At 38.3% G+C, this 17,402-nt stretch overlaps 1 pseudogene; it reads right to left on the reverse strand.

The window, feature by feature from the left end:
* Positions 1–11,164: 11,164 nt before the first annotated feature.
* LOC123401015 lies at positions 11,165–15,219 on the reverse strand (annotated as a pseudogene).
* Between the last annotated feature and the right edge of the window lie 2,183 nt (positions 15,220–17,402).

The raw sequence follows: 17,402 nt of genomic DNA on the forward strand, positions 1-17,402 counted from the left end.
CGCAACTGCACTCCATTGATGGAATCGCTGCACCGCATGTCAGCCAAGGTTTTGGTGCAACTGCATGACTACGACGAAGTGACCGCAACTGCATGCATTGTTAGGGATCGCTGCAACTGCATGCATACGATGAAGTGACCGCAACTGCATGCCATCGTTAGGGATCGCCGCAACTGCATGTCTTCGATAGGGAGCTGCGCAACTGCATGCCTTTTTCAGGGTTGATGTAATTGCATGTTATTCAAGGGGGTGTTGCAATTGCATGCCACCCTTGTATGATCAAGTGACCGCAAACCGCAACTGCACGCCATTTTGATTGGATCGGTGCAACTGCATGCATACGATGAAGTGACCGCAACTGCATGCCATCGTTAGGGATCGCCGCAACTGCATTTCTTTGATAGGGAGCTGCGCAACTGCATGCCTTTTCCAGGGTTGATGTAATTGCATGTTATTCAAGGGGGTGTTGCAATTGCATGCCACCCTATTATGATCAAGTGACCGCAAAACCGCAACTGCACGCCATTTGATTGGATCGGTGCAACTGCATGCATACGATGAAGTGACCGCAATTGCATGCCATCGTTAGGGATCGTCGCAACTGCATGCCTTTTTCAGGGTTGATGTAATTGCATGTTATTCAAGGGGGTGTTGCAATTGCATGCCACCCTTCTATGATGAAGTGACCGCAAACCGCAATTGCACGCCATTTGATTGGATCGGTGCAACTGCATGCATACGATGAAGTGACTGCAACTGCATGCCATCGTTAGGGATCGTCGCAACTGCATGTCTTCGATAGGGAGCTGCGCAACTGCATGCCTTTTTCAGGGTTGATGTAATTGCATGTTATTCAAGGGGGTGTTGCAATTGCATGCCACCCTTTTATTATCAAGTGACCGCAAACTGCATCTACACGCCATTTGATTGGATCGGTGCAACTGCATGCATACGATGAAGTGACCGCAACTGCATGCCATCGTTAGGGATCGCCGCAACTGCATGTCTTCGATAGGGAGCTGCGCAATTGCATGCCTTTTTTAGGGTTGATGTAATTGCATGTTATTCAAGGGGGTGTTGCAATTGCATGTCTTTTGATGAGGCTGTCGCAACTGTATGCAAGTTATTCAAAGGGTTGCTGCAATTGCATGCTACCTTTTCCAATGGTTTTTGTATGACTTTTTTGTGCTCCAAGTTTTGGTGCAACTGCATGACTCCCCATATGAAGTGACCGCAATTGCATGGCTTCCATTTGTTTTTTAACCACAACTGCACACTATTGATGCGATCGCCGCAACTGCATTTCCTTTAAGGTTTTGGCGCAACTGCGTGCATACGATGAAGTGATCGCAACTGCATCCTTTTTGTCAATAGGTCTGATGCAACTGCATGCCACTGTCAGGATCGGCGCAACTATATGTCTTCGATGGGGGTTGTCGCAACTCTATGCCTTTTTTCATTTCTTGTCACGAGCCTTGCAACTTTGAATATGTCCACATACATAAAGCGTCAGGGAACTCCTACCCGCCGCTAGCTCGCTGCGGCAGGGGTTTGCTCCCACACACAGGGGGGCATCTGACTAGGCTGAGCCAACTTTTTTTTTTCCAAAAAAATCGGACAACTTTTTTTTCCTGTTTTTTTACTTTTATGCTTACTAGTATACTGCTGTGCGTTGCCACGTGCCAACAAATAAATTTCTAACAAATGTTCATTTTCGTCCCCATGAAATATCACATTGCACGGAATATTCAATCACCAATTCAGTCTTTGATCTTGCTATGTTCTAGGTATATCAATCTAATTTTATGTTTTTTTAGGTATAGTCATTTTTTCCTTATTTGCTTTTCTAGTTTTTTTTTCATAATAATCATGTGGTTAAACATCTTTTTTGTTTGTTTTTCCGCTTTTTCTATTTATATATATTTTTATGTCATTATTTTTTGTAAGATCATTAAAAAAATACTATTAGTAATACACAACTCAGAGCCTGAGAGAGGAACAAAAAGTGATGTATATTTTTTGTATTTTTTCTTGCCTGAAAGCTAGCAATTAATGCACAATACACTTGGGAGTTATTCGGGTACACCTAGCAGTGGGAGACGTTTTTTTTCTTCTCATTCGCAGCGTACCTGGGACTTTATTGTGTACACCTGAGACTTTATTTCCACTGTTTGAAATTGGGATTAGGAGAGAGCGGCACAGAGAAAGCAAACACCACGGGGGCAGGTCTCTCGAAACTGCGGGCGGCTTCAATCGGCGGCGAGGCCATGGAGGACGGCGACGGCGAGCAGCCGGACCAGCTGCTCCAATTGAAGGTATGTGCTAGCCGCCGGCGAGCTAGCCTCACCTCCGAGTCCGCCTTCATCTCCTCTCTGTCCTTGTCCGCATCCCCATCTAGGATTTGCAGCAGGTGATTTTGATTTTTATGTAGGGTTTCTAAATCCCGTGGCTGAAATGGTACTATAGAACCAGATTTAAGAGGAGATAAATACTGGATCTGTTTGATTTTAGGGGATACTTTTGTACAAGCAGATTTTGGTGTTGAACTAGCCGTTTGGGGAACCGCCAGTATACATGTTGTTATTTTTGGAGTTGATTTTTGGTGGCAATGAAGTTAGTTTTCGACATGATCCTGTAGGAGTGATTTCTAAGTAGATTTTTTTCTGGGAATATGCTTTTTATATGTGGATATCTGTGTTTGTTCCCTTTTTGTTCATGTAGGAGTGATTTTTTTTGCTCATGTAATATATGTAGAACTGAAAACCAAACTGATTAGTTGTTTTTCTGTGTATATGCAGAAAGGCCCTTTGCATCAACTAGCTTGTGTTCGTTAATTGCCCTGCATTTAGTTGGAGCATATGCCCTAGTTGTTCATTATTGGAGCAATTTGTGACTCAATATAATTATATAAATGGAGGCCAGCAGTATGGCAAGTCATTGATGGTATTCAGTCTGGACCATCTTGTAATGGTAGTTGGTTTTATATGTAGAATGAGCAAAAGTGGCACTATGCCTTTTGCGGAGTATTGGCTTTAAAAGTTTCCTACATCAAATTTCCATCATGTATATATATTGGCAGATGTAATGTAGTTGTTGTAGGACTGAATGTGGGGAACTGAATCCACATTTATATATGGTAGTTAATATATATAAAGATACTATGTGGTAGTTGGTTTATATACTGCCTGTAATATACTTTTGATGTGTTGTTCCCTCTCCCATGTGTGTTGTTGTTGCTGCAGAACTGAAATCCACATGTAGGTCATGTAGGACTGTTTTTTGTTGCTGCAGAACTGAATCCACATATTTCCATCATGCACACCATGGATATTTTTGTTGAAAAATGGCACTTATAGGTACTGTAGGACTGTCTTTTGGAGTTGTTGTACTTCATGCAGAATCAGTGTAGGACTGTTTGTTAAAAATTGGCACTTATAGGTACTGTAGGACTTTTTGTTGAAAAATGACACTTATAGGTACTTAATACACTTGTAGGTCATGTTGGACTCATGTATGTTTATACATTTTTTTGTTCGTTGTATTATGGTCAGTGTATTTCTGCTGTTGTAGCTGTTTGTACGTCTGAACCAAAAATAAGAATGTGTTGAATCCTGCTGGGAAATGTATCCATGGTGTGCACATGAGTCAAGTTCATTTCTAACTACATATGTCAAGTTCAGTTTCAGATTTCTGTATTTTAGGTTCAGTGCCATTTTTTGTGTCATTATCTCAGTTTCAGTCTTTTATATTTTCCATTTGGTTATTTCTTTTACAGGGTAACACAGAAAGTAAACATGATAGCAAACTGGGCATGGAGGATGCTCTATTGGACAAAGGTTCCGAACCACTGTTCGAGAGCGATAGTGATATTGTTGTTGATAAAAGGACGGACTCTGAAATAAATGCAAACCTAAGTGAAGCTGAAATTTCAGATGGTCTGTTGTGTGATGGAGTGATAAATATGGTGAACAATTGCACAATCAAATTTTTTGTTTTGTTTCTTTTGCTGTACAGTTCATATGCACAGTTTTTTCAATGCATAAGGAAGCGTACATGATTTTTTGTGTTGCTTCTTTACTTGCAGCTAAGGAAGATACTTGACACAAAAGAAACTAGAGAGATTGTTAGGCAGAAAACATTAAAGGTAAAACTATTTATGTGTATGTGGTTTTTTGTTACTTTTTTTTACGTTTGTTGTCATTGTTTTTATGTGCTTTTTGAACCTGCAATGCACCTTACAAAAAAATTCAGTTAACTGAACATGTGGGGTTTCTTATATCACTTTTTTTTTCTTTTTCTTCTATTTTAACTGAACAGAGGCCACGAAGTAGTAACGAACTCAAAGATAAACCAAACAATGGTGTTGTACCAAAGGCATACAGCAGATGCAGTGTCCCGTATTTCGTTGATGTTGTCAAGACAACACACAAGAGCCAAAGTAAAGTGGACCTTGTTAAAGGGATTGGTTTTGCTTACCTACTGGAATTAGATGATTATGTGGTCCCAAGACATTTTACACAGTGGGTAGCTGACAAAGTTTGTGTCGAGGATCAGATTATCTCCATCAACAACAGGGCCATCACTTTGAACGCAGAATCTGTATTACATGTTTTTGGAATTCCAGCAGGGGAAACTATCATTAGTACAAGTGATGATGGAGGCAAAGAAGAGTTTCTAGCATTGTTTGGTTTGTCAGAAGTGCCAACAATAAATTTTTTTGGGAAGAAGATAATTAAAGAGGAGGATTTATCAGATGACCAGTTTGTCCATTGTTTCATGGTTGTAGCCCTTGCAACCTTCCTATGCCCAACATCGAATACTAAACCAAGCACGAAGTATATGTCTGCACTTCTATTGGTGCAAGTTCACGCAAACATGGCTCTTGCAAGCAATCAAAACGTATCAAAAAGACAAGTTGAAACAAAACAAGTCATCATTAACTCTTGGTGGATGCATCTATTACTTGGTTGTATGTTATTCTTAACCGTTATGGCAATGTTCTTTTATTGCATTCATATGTTTTAATTTCTCATGTCTCAAACTTTTTTCATTCCGTCTCAGGTCCGCTGTCTAGACTTTATTGATTTTGGTCCTATACAACTCCAAGCAACAATGCCAAGGATATGTGTTTGGAAAGGAAACCTAATTAAGCTTTTTAGCGAAACACTCATGGACAAAATTGGAGCATATGGAGATTGCAATGTAAGTGTTTTTATGTTTTTGCTAAATTGTAACTAAATTCGACAGGATGCAGCGTCAATCCTCTACACAAATGTATCTAATGTGTTTTTGTTTTTGTTTTTTCTGCACATAGGTCAAAACGAGTCTGAAACTTGTTATGGACAAGAAAACCACCAATGGGCTAGCACTAAGAGATACTCCTATCTCAAGGCTGCAATAGAAAGAACTGTTGGGGATACACTGAATGAGAAGGTTTTTGTTTTCAAACTTATTTTGATTTGATGCATACTAGATTCTTATCCAACTATACTTCGTGAAGAAAAACTTGTTTCAGAACTAAATTTCTTTCTTCGCTATGTGTTTGTTTCTTGCAACAGGTGAAGGAAGATATATATCTATCATTTCAGCAACACATGAGAGAGGAAGGACCAAACACCTGCTCCAAAGTTAAGAATTTGATACTCGAAGTTATTCAAATTGTGACGAGAGCAACATGTGATTCTAAGAAGACACTGAAAATTGATTCAAGTGCTAATCAGCACAATTCAACAAACCATGGACATGATTCGGAAGCAACTGTTAAAGTAAATTCTAATGGAGAATATGAAGAAGAAGATGAGGGTAAACAACAGACACATTTTTTGTTTTTTGTTTGCTTTCAAGTTTTAATGTTTTTACACACAAGGCATCAATAGATTTTAATGTTTTTTTTTGTCAAACTGTTCCCCTGTGATGTTCAACAGGTTTGCTTTCAAGGAAAAGAAGAAGAATAGCAGCTAAAATAAAAGCATCAACATACCAACAGTCACTGAACAATTTAGCTAAGGAAAGTACATTCAGCCAAGAATCAAATAGACCGGTTGGATCACACATTAGTCTCAAACAAAAATTTACTCGGGCAGAACCTGCAGTTGTCTCTGACATTGTATGCTGATTTTTTCCTTAACCTGTTTTCTTTCATTATTTCCATTTGAATTCCTTTTTTGTTATTGTGCCTAAATGTAACCCTCTTTTTCTATTTTCTTATTGAATTTTTTGTTTAATATTAACAGCAGCAAGGCAAGAGAAATAATGAAGGAGGAGGAGCAATGTTGAAAGAGAGGTTGAATGAAGATTGTAAAGAAGAAACAGAAGGAATTTTTAACACAGAAGGTGCAGCAGCAGGGACCCAGAATGAAGTGGAAAACAAACACAACTCGAAGCATGCAATCACATGAAGCACAACAAGTTTTGATTACATGCTTGGCCATCAGAATTGCGAGTACAGTTCATTTTTGCAGCAAGATCTAGGTGTCGTAGGAACCACTATATCAACTTTTGATTTTCAAAACAAGGTATTTTTTACAGGGTTTTTTTCCCAGATCCATGTGTTTTTTGGTATGGTGTTTTTTTTCATTTTGAACTAGTGTGCTCACTCTGTGTTTTTCTTTTTTGTTTCATATACCGATTTTTTGTTCTAGTGCAATGAGAGTAGTCAACAAACACTCAAGAGGAAGCACGCCAAATTAAACATAGACATGAATGAACCATTCCTGCAAGGTATTTTCTTCATTAAACTAGTTTTTGTTATTTTTGTTTTATGCAATGCAATAATTTTCTGATTTTGATATATATTTTATGTGCTTTTAACTTTTTTTGTCTGTATTATGTTAAAGATGAACAACAAGCGCTCACAGATAATGGTTCAAGTGATTGGGCTCGTTATTTGGATGAGGCAAGACAAAAGCATTTTTTCTAGAGTGACAACGTACAAACAATACGTCTGTTCGAAAATCAGGACGATTCTGGTACTAAAATAAACGAGCCCGAATTGTGGCGTCCTCTGGGCATGTCAACAAAGGAATACGAAAAAAAAATTCAGGTCAATAATTATATGGATTTCTTTTTTGAAGAGACTTTTTTTAAAGTTTTGAATTCGAAATCTTTTTTTAATCTTTTGTCATCAAGCAGGTAGCAAAGAATAAAGGTCCTCGTAAGAGCAAGGAACAAGCAAGAAGGAGCAGCAACAAATTGAATGTATGAATCACCATCTTTTTTTCTTCAACATTTTTTCTGTGTTTTTTGTTTTTTCCTCACAGGAATCAATTTGTTTTTTTTTCTGAATATCAAGGTTCCATGCGATTGGGCTCATTATCTGCATGAAGCTAGGGAACAATATTTCTTCTACACCGATGACATACCTACATTACGCCTATTTGAAAACGAGGATGATAATGGTACTGAGATAAGAGAACAAGAACTGTGGCGCCCTTTGGGCATGTCATCAGAGGAATAAGAAAAGCAAATACAGGTGAATAAGTATGACATTTAGTTTTGTGGAAACCTTTATTTCCAGCTTTTCCTTTTTTGCGAGCCATTTTGCTAATTTTTTTGTACTTTCAAACAGATGGCGAAGAATAATAGGCCTCATAAGAGGACTAAAGAAGCTGACAATATTGACTTCAATGTATGAAACACCAACAACATTTAATTTATTTATTTAATTCCTTTTTGGGCAAGTTATCACAACCTTTTTTTTTACCAAAACAGTTACTGAATCCTTTTTTATTTCATGCTTTTTTCGCTTGAAGGAGATGGCAAACAATAAAGAACCTCCTAAGACCTGTGAACAAGGCGACACTGTTGATTCGAAAGAAGCACATAGAAGCAGTAATAATTTCAGTGTATGAATCACAAACATCTTCTTCTTATGCATTTGTTTATTTTTATGTTCAATTATTGTTGTTAGTATGAAAGGTTTTATATATTTTACTTTTCGCAACCATCACGTTTTACAGCATACAAACAGTAGCAAACAAAAGGATTTCTCTGTGCATTGTACGCAACAACCTCGGAACATGACTTGTGAAACACCCCGTCCTCTGATCGCAATAAGACCAGATGGAAGTGTTATAGACCTGGTGAGAATGACAAACATTTTTTGGTCATATATTTTTTTCTTCTTCGTGTGAGACCTAATGTTTTTCCACAACAATGGATAGACGAAAACTAACGATGACAATCCATTTGAGTGGAATCGGGAGCAGACATGTTACTCACCAAGGAACAAGAGCAACAGATTCTTATCAGGCACTTCATCACATAAAACAAAGACTTTACAAACTATACGCTCATTTTTTCTGTTCTTTTCTTCATTCTTTAGTTTTTACTTTTTTTGATTCATATACTTATTGATGCTTTTTCGGAAATATTATTTTTTGCATCTGGGTTCTTTTGATCATAAAATAGTAGGTAGAATATTGTTCCCAGATGAATGCAACGTTGGATATTTACTAGATGGCACCGAACAAGAACCAATAACCTTCAACGATAGCCAACCTGTAGTTATTTTTTCTGCATCTTGTTATGTTTTTTTTTCAGAGCCTTTTTATTCTTATCCTGTTTTCTTATAAGGTTTTTGACATAATACTATGCAAATTGCAGGCATCCCCGGAGTTGCAAATTCTTGGGGAAAGGTCTCTGCAAGAAAACTGCTTGAATATGCTTGGCAATTCAGATGAGCACTACAACACCCGTCTATTGTTAGGCAGCACAAGCAGTTCAATTGGCAAGGAAAATGTGCCAACAAAAAGAATTGTTCAACCTAGCAGATACCTGTGCTCACCTTATGACAACAAAGACAGGGGATCACTCATGATACATGAAATTGAGCTATATAACAACCTCATGATCTTAAGTAGAAGTGCAGATTTTAAGGGGTAACTATTATATGACAAAGTTTCTTCTAACTTCTTCTGCTTTTTAATTACATCTTCATTTTTTGTTCAATATGTTTTCATTTCTTCTGCACTTTTTTGGTACAGGAGATGGGTTGTTGAGATTGACAATACCAGAGTATCTATGGAACAGTTAGGAAATTCTTTCAGAGAGAAAGGATGGGTGGAATCATATGTCATAAACGTATTTTGTCGGAAACTTTTTCGTGACAATCATCCTAGAACATCTCACAGACATTTCTTCTTCCACACAGCTAGTGTAAGTCCAAAGGATTTTCTTTTTTTTTTGCCAACTTTGTTGTTCAATGCATTTTGTTCTTACAACACAAACAAATGCTTTTTTGAGTTTTTGAGTTAATGTTATTTTGACATTTTTCTGTTCTAGGAATACTTTCTGCAAAAGTGGAAGAACGAAGCTTCAAGATTACAGTGGAGAGATAGATTAATAAAAAGTTTCATTGGAGCAGGCAAAGCAAGAGACCTTCAGCTGTGCAACGAAGTATGTTTCTTTTTTGTTTTCACACCTTCTATCATATGATTTTTTTCATCTATGTATAATATGTTTTATCATTCATTTTTTCTTTCCTAACACGTGTGTGTACTGTTTTTGAAGCTATTTTTTCCAACGATACACAGATCACACTGGTTTGTCTTCCTAGTAGACCCGAGTGCTCGAAAATTCATTTTCCTAGACTCAAAATATGATGGAGAATACACATTCCATAAGAAAATCAAGCAGATGATGGTTAGTTGTCATGGAGGTGAACATAGAAACAGGACCTGGGACTACCAATGTGTTGTAACCTTTTTTTCTTTATTTTATTAAACAGGTTGAAAATTTCAAGCAACTTTGGAACGCTGCTGGGCTAAGGAACATGGGGTTCAGACACTATGAAATTGCATATCCAAACCTACCAAAGCAGGATGGAGAGTTAGTTACAACACCTATGCTATATTTCAAACACATGCTAGTTTTTTTTCATTTTAATATGTTTGGCATTTTTCTAATATACTTTCATTCTTGTGTCAGCGATGCATGTGGGATATTTGTGTTGAAGTGGTTAGAGAACTGGCGTTCAAGGAATGCAATGCAAACAGTTTTCAGGCAAGAAGATGTCTAGGATGCGCGCATCAGACTTGCCATTGATATTCTATTCAGTCAACACAACATTTTAACAGAAGGAAAAAGGATTGTAAAGGATTTCTAAAATACAAGATAAGGTTATAGTTCTTTTTCCCACTCTTGTTGCGATGCCTCATTTTTTTGCAAGCCTTCTAACTTGTTGATTTCTTTGCCTGTTTCTTGTTACAATTTTTTATTTCAGATGAAACTCAATGTAATCTACAGTGGACATAGCATAAGGGAAAGAAGACTCGATGATACACATAGCAAAAGGAACTCATTTGTACTTTAACACATGCTTCAGATAGCAAAAGCAAAGTGACTCCATGGTTCACATAGCAAAAGGAAGAAGACTCAATGTTTTTCTAGGGGTGATCTAATGATATAATGAAAACAAATGGATCGTTGTACTTACGAACTACTGGCAGATAATTGCTCAAAATGGAGAAGTGTGGAATGTTTTTTTTGTTATGTGTTTTTTTGGTGGATATGTATGTTGGCAATATATATTTTGGCAACCCATGCAAATAAGCACTACAGCCACAAGAGGTAGTGCTCAAGATTTGTTACATGAGCATCAACTCTGAAGATCATATGAAAAATCTAAGAGGAGCCACGTAATTTTACAAGGACCTTTTTTTATATGTTGTTTTATAAATGATTATTCGTATTAAATCCATTTTTCAACATGAATAAAAACATTCACATTTTTCTGTCTTTAGTTCTGTGTAGGCATGTTTCTGAAGATGAAAAGAAGGTGGGAAGAAAACTATCAAGACCGTAAAGCAGATGCAACATCAAAATCATTCAAGTAAATTATTCTTCAATCTGTAAGTCCCATATTTTTTTGTTGCACCCACTAATCATAAAATATTACAATGCATTTCTTCATATAGTCATCCTCACACTCTTTTTTAAAGTAGCTCCATCACTACATGAGTAAAAACAAAAAATAAATTCAAAGCATTCCAATCCATGTCATTCTTGTCTTTGTTTTGTTGATTTGTTTTGTGTTTTGCCTCTCTTCTTTGCTTGCCCCCCTTTTGCTTGATTTGCTTTTGTTGCTGCTGCTCAAACAAAAGAAAACAAAAAATTACTTCAAGGAAACAACGGGAAACTACTTTTCAATCAAAACTAGGGAAAACTACTTTTCTACTTCACCTGATGCACGTTTTCTCGGGACCTTTTGTCCTTGTGGCTGGACGATACTATCATTGCGCGCTGTGCAAGTATCAATGTTGTGTGTTTCAGAACCACAACGGCTACAATGAATCTTTTGCTTGGCCAGTAAAGTTTCCATGAATGTCTTGTATCGCCCTGTTTGTGGACGTCCTTTTGAAAGAGCAACATCAGGATCTTGCAAGTTGTCCCCATAACCATCTGGATGTGGGCCTGTACATCAATCTTCCACATTTGTGTGCCCATCATGTGTTTTCTGACCTTTAGCAGCTTCATCTTCCTTAGTCATCTCATCCAACCTTTGTTGCACTCTCTCACTCACTCCAACAACATACAAATATTTCCTATTTGTTGAGGCACCATCAGAAGCCATCTCATTTAACCTGCTAGACAGAAGTGTGTACCTCAAGTGTTGACTACCAGCAGTTAGGTCAATAGGCACATTAAAACGCTTGTCTCGAATATCCTTTTCATCTTTTGGCATCCATCTATCAATGTAATATTTTTGAGGCAACTTTGACATGTTAAGATGAGAAAGAACCCTAAGGACATGACTACACAGAATTCCATCCTTCAAGAATTTAGCACATATGCAACTAAATTCCTGTTGTTGCATGTTGACTTCAACTACAAACCTTCTTTGTCTGAAATCTTTTGCATCCATCATTTCTGTCTTGTACACTTCATACCTCACATGTCGCTCTATTTCTTCAACATGTAAATTCACAACAAATTTTATCTGCTTTTGGAACCTGTAGAAGATCTTCCTATTGTACATTGTTGCTGCCTGAATCTCAAGTTCACTGTGAGCCCAAAAAGTTGGTTGAGTTGTTCTTGTTATCGAGTCCTGCTGTCGCTCATTGTCTTGAATGTTTTGAGAAATCCTTTGATATTCTTCCAGGAAAGATATCACACTGTGAGTTGAAGTTATGTTATCCTTGAAAACGGCGTTCGTCCCCTCACTACGTGCAGTACAATGAATGAAGGGAAAAAAATTCTTTTTGAAGTAGACTGGAACAAATCTCTTCCTTTTTTCCACGTAAGGTTAAAATATTTCACATGTTGAATTCCATATCTCTCTATCATATCTCGCCACAGCCATTCAAACTCAGCCTCTGTCAATGAGTTGTGTATGATATCACTGAAATCAGCATGCAGGTTTTCCTTTGTTGCGAAAGTCCTAGGGCATTTTTCCTCAGCTTTCTTTTTAATATGGAAGAGGCATCGTCTGTGAACGGAATTAGGGAAAACCATAGGAATTGTCGTCTTCATGGCTGCATCTTCATCTGTGATGATTGTGACAGGAGCTTTGCCTCCCATGCAATGAAGGAATGTCTCAAACAACCACTTAAATGTATCAGTTGTCTCATTCTCAATTATTGAACAAGCAAACAAACAATTCTGAGTGTGACCTGTGATGCCAACAAAAGGAGCGAATGGTAGATTGTATCTGTTTGTCTTGAATGTTGTGTCAAAGCTCAAGCAATCACCATACAAGTCGTACATCTTTCTTGCATATCCATCAGCCCAGAAAATACACAACACCTTGCTTGCCTCATCAGAAATATTAGCTGTCTTGAACGCATAGTAGAATCTTGGATCTTCTGCTTGCTTTTTTCTGAAGTAAGTGAGCACTTGCATCATGTCATTTTGGTTAGTCTCCTTTCCAATTGCTGTCCTCACGTTGATGATATGTTTTTTAGTGTAAGGAGTGTTGCCCCCTCTCAAGAAACTGAGGATTGTCATTATCTTTCTTGTCGGCAGCTTTACAGCATTGAATGTGCGGATAAGAAGCTTCTCCTCCTCTGTCATATGTTTATGAGAACGCAAATATTTTGTTTCAGATGGAGGGCTCAAATCATGGTTGTGTTCAAGGTTGATGTTTGTGATTACCCATTTGTCATTTTTCTTGGTGATAATCAGTTGAGCTTTACAACCAGTTATATCAATGGTGTTGGTTTTCTTCTTTATCAAGTTTTCCCGTGGAACCTGTCCTGTTTTCTGCTGTCTCGTTTCCCGGCGTTTCCTCAGCCTTGCCTCCTTCTCCTCTTCATCAATCCTTTTCCCAGAGCGGTTACATTTGAAGGTAATCCTTGTCGGTGCACTCCCACCTTCCTTCTTTGCACAAAAGTAACCTGCCTTCTTGACTGAGAAGCCACAGATTGATGCATACTCATTGTAGAAACCAAACGTTGCTTCTTGGTTGCCAAATGTCATGTCAACTACTGGCACATGGTGGCTGCGGACTTCCTGGCTGCATGTACGAGCCGCAGCAATACTTTCATCTTCAAGGAACATGAGGATGTCATCTTGTGTTAGTTGTTCTTTTTCGATCCCAATTTCAGTGTACTCTTTTTCTCCAACATTATGAACATCCATAGCAGAACTTTTTCCTTTATGCCCAAGGGAAAGCTCATCTCCTGATTCACTGTCTCTATCATCTTCATCAAGACACTGGTCAGAGGTGCATTCTACTGCTTCATCAGGTTGTTTATTCTCAAAATTCAAATCTTACAGGCTTTCAAAATTTGGATATTCAGGGAACTGTTCTTGACATTGATTGTTGTCAACTTCCGATGTACCTGCTATTGTTTGAGCATTTTTTTGCATTGGATCCTCCGATGTTACTGTTCCATATCGCCCAGTTATCATGAACAGTTCATTCTAAAAAAAAATTCATAGCAACAAGAGTTATATTTTAGCAATTATATACAAATGTAAATTTATAGAGAAATAAATCATTTTATTTGCAATTTTTTTTATATTGAAGTTGATGAAGACAAACCTCAGTACGAAGCAGCCGATCTTCTTGGGATTGAGATGATGCATACTTTGCACCCTGTCAAGAAACAACAAGCAGACACTCGTTTCATAATGTTTTTTCTTGATTTCTGCGTGTTGTTTTTTATAGGAAAGTAATGAGTCACGACCAAACCTCTTGATCAGCAGAAAACATCATTTGCAAGTAAGACATAGGTGCGTCACTTGTCATGTTCATGATCTGCATTCCCTAATTTTTGAAAATGACAATAATAAGGTTTTTCTGCGTCAACAAGCCATTCTTTCTTTTAGGTCATTATTACCACGGGTGCATCATTGTTCATGTGACACGCTTACAGGAGACTGATTCGTTGATGTTTGTGTAAAATGGCTTGTTGAAGCCCCAAGAAACAGATGTGCGCGTTCATCCATCTGCCAAAATAATCATTTAATATGTAATAAGAAAGTTGCTAATGTTTGTAGTCATTTGCTGTTTTTTTATTTTAAGGAATCATCAAAATGGACAACTATTTTCCTGATGTTTGTAGTCATTTGCTGTTTTTTTTATTTTATGTACACACTGCCTTGGTCAAAAAGGGTCATATTTTTTTACACTGATGCTTCTTTTTTTGATGCATACCTGTAGTGGATTGTTGTTACTCATGTAGTCTTCATTGATGCCTCTCATGTTATGCATATTAGGAGCAACTTCGTTATCCAACAACAGTCTATGCAATGTACCAGGAACTTTGCTCGATTCACCAAACGGGAAACCACAGTTCTGGTTGCTGTATGGTATCGCCTGCAAATAAACAACATTTTCTTTTTCAGTCCCAAGTAAGTGCCTGCAGCATCAGTTTTTTTTCTGGAATTTGTTTTCTTCAAATTATTGATAATGTAGTGCTTTTTAAGTGTACCCTGCTATAACATGTCTCATATCTAACCTGATTGCCAAGCAGATAGCTTCTATAAGTGCTAAGTATAGCTGCATTGTCAGAGAAAAAATCTGGTCACAGAGGTTTCCTTTCTTTTTCAACAGGTCACAGAGTTCTGGTTGCTAGATTTTGTGAGAACAGTGGATGATCAATTACAGACAGAAATTGAAAGCACAAAAAACAAAGCAAAGCAAAGCAGCTTACCTTGGTGAGTTATCTTACTCCTTTGCTCAGCTTCCCCATCTGCATCCATGCGAGACACTGTTTTTTCTGCTGTTTTTGCCTGTCCTGAATATCCCCCAAACTGTGTTTCTCCTGTATCCATGGCACACAATGTTTTTTTGCCCTGTTTTCTGCCTGTCTTGAATCTCCCCCAAATGTATTTCAGCTGGATCAGTTTGTTTTGAGCTGAATCTTCCCTGTTTTCTTTGTACTGTTCTTGCCTGCCCTAAATCTGCCCCCAAACTTTGTTTGAGCTGAATCAGGCCATAGATCTAGGATGTTTTACCTGTCCCAAAAACAATAACAAGAGGATGGCTGCAGGTAGGGTTGGGGGGATGGGTAGCAATGTGGCTGGAGGTAGGGTTGGGGGGATGGGTAGCAATGTGGTTGGAGGTAGAGTTGGGAACGGGTAGCAATGTGGCTGGCGGCAGGGAATGGGGGGGGGGAGATGCGTGGAAACAGGGGAGTCACGTGACACCTGGAAACAGGGATGGGAAGACAACAAGAAAGGTGGCAGGCCCACATAGGAAAGAAAAGTAACAGGCCCAAATAGGAAAGAAAAAGGCAAACAGCCCACATGCAGGACCCAAAGAGAAAACGGGCTGGGACAGAAAAAGGTGACATCACACCCATGTCAGGTGACTAAGACCATAGGGAAAACGTAGCTAGCTGTGCTCTAGGCGCTCCCAATAGAAATGATATTTTAGTGAGATTTAATTGTATGAAACCTGAATACTTAGAGTAATAATACGGTACCTAAACTGAATATGCATGTGATATATTGTGTTTGATTATTGTATACTTATAAAACATTTATTAATATATGTATCACAACAAAAAGGTAAATTCACATGCTTGTATTCTTGTTGATGCGAACTTTTTCCTATAGATTGTTGCATGTCAAGGTGAGCAATTTTCTATTCATATTGTATGCTGAGATGACATGATTGTTTGTTAAGAAAAATAGGTTAGTGAAGGCTAGCTATTTACACATAGAACATATGTTCATCCCCTGTCAACTATTTATTATTTCGGGAGACGTACATTTGTCTTTTTTCGTACAAGTCATACGGTTTGCTATGGCTTTTTATCGCCACCCACAATAGAGGCTTTTCCTAGTTGCACGCTGATAAGTCGGCAGTACATATAGCTACTTTTAGCTAGAGAAGCGAGGTAAACACCGAAAAACCGAATCAACTTGCCTGTACATCAATTTTGGCACCAACACTCCCTGCACATGTATAAAAACTTCTTCATTGCAGCCTTTTAGCATTATACTCCCTCCGTCCTAAAATGCTTGTCTTGGATTTGTCTAGATATGAATGTATCTAGTCACATTTTAATATTTAGATACAACTATTTTATACAAAACTAAGACAAGAATTTTGAGACGGAGGGAGTATATATCAAAACATGGCGATCTAACTAGTAAGTATGTTCCTCCTCATGTCAACATATCTTTGTACGGTGATGGGGCGGGGAGGGGAGGGGGGTGTTTACACTTACTTCTGTTAGTCTTCATCGGTTTTTATGGCTTTTTACTACTGCCCAATCATTTCAGAGGCTTTTTCCTCCGTTCAATTACAAAAAAGTAAGCATCCACGAGCATCCACAACGATTCGGCTTTCTCAGGCACGCACGATTGGCTTGGTCGCCCCACAAATCGTTTACGGTAATTAGTTACCTCGCAGCCCGCGTGGCTGGCTCGAGCACCATCTTAGGAGCAATGTTACATCTTTTTATGTGTGAAAAGCAATGCTACATCCACGTCATGATTTACGTAAGTTTACGAACAGATGGAACGTGGGAGTAATTGATTGGATTAAAGACGAGGGTGAGGCCCATCACCTGAAAATCAGGGAGAAGGGGTTTCTAGATTAGTTGAAAAGTTTATGTAACAGTAGGTAGCCGTTCGTAGGTTTAGCATTTCCGCCATTTTTGGGGTGCCGCTCTGCAGATTAAGTTGCAGGTTGTGTGCGTAACCGGGTCGTACATGTCGAAGCCCATGAGTCCAAGGTGTCCAATCGAAGGGGCTTCTAAATTAGCTGAATACATGCATGTATTTTCTCTGTCTGAAATAAGTGTCTTAATTTTATATTAGCTTTAATATTAAATTATACTAAGCTTAAAACATTTAGGACGGAGGGAGTATATATCAACTCGTTCTCCCTAGATATTCTATCCCCGGCCGTATTCCTAGGCGATTAGCAGTCGTCGTCCCGTGTCCACGCGGTGACAGTCTAATATGTGTGTGTGTGGGTGTCGTGCCATGTTGCGCATGGCAAC

The sequence above is a fragment of the Hordeum vulgare genome, chromosome 1H, assembly GCF_904849725.1.
Source record: "Hordeum vulgare subsp. vulgare chromosome 1H, MorexV3_pseudomolecules_assembly, whole genome shotgun sequence".
In the NCBI taxonomy this organism is placed as follows: domain Eukaryota; kingdom Viridiplantae; phylum Streptophyta; class Magnoliopsida; order Poales; family Poaceae; genus Hordeum; species Hordeum vulgare.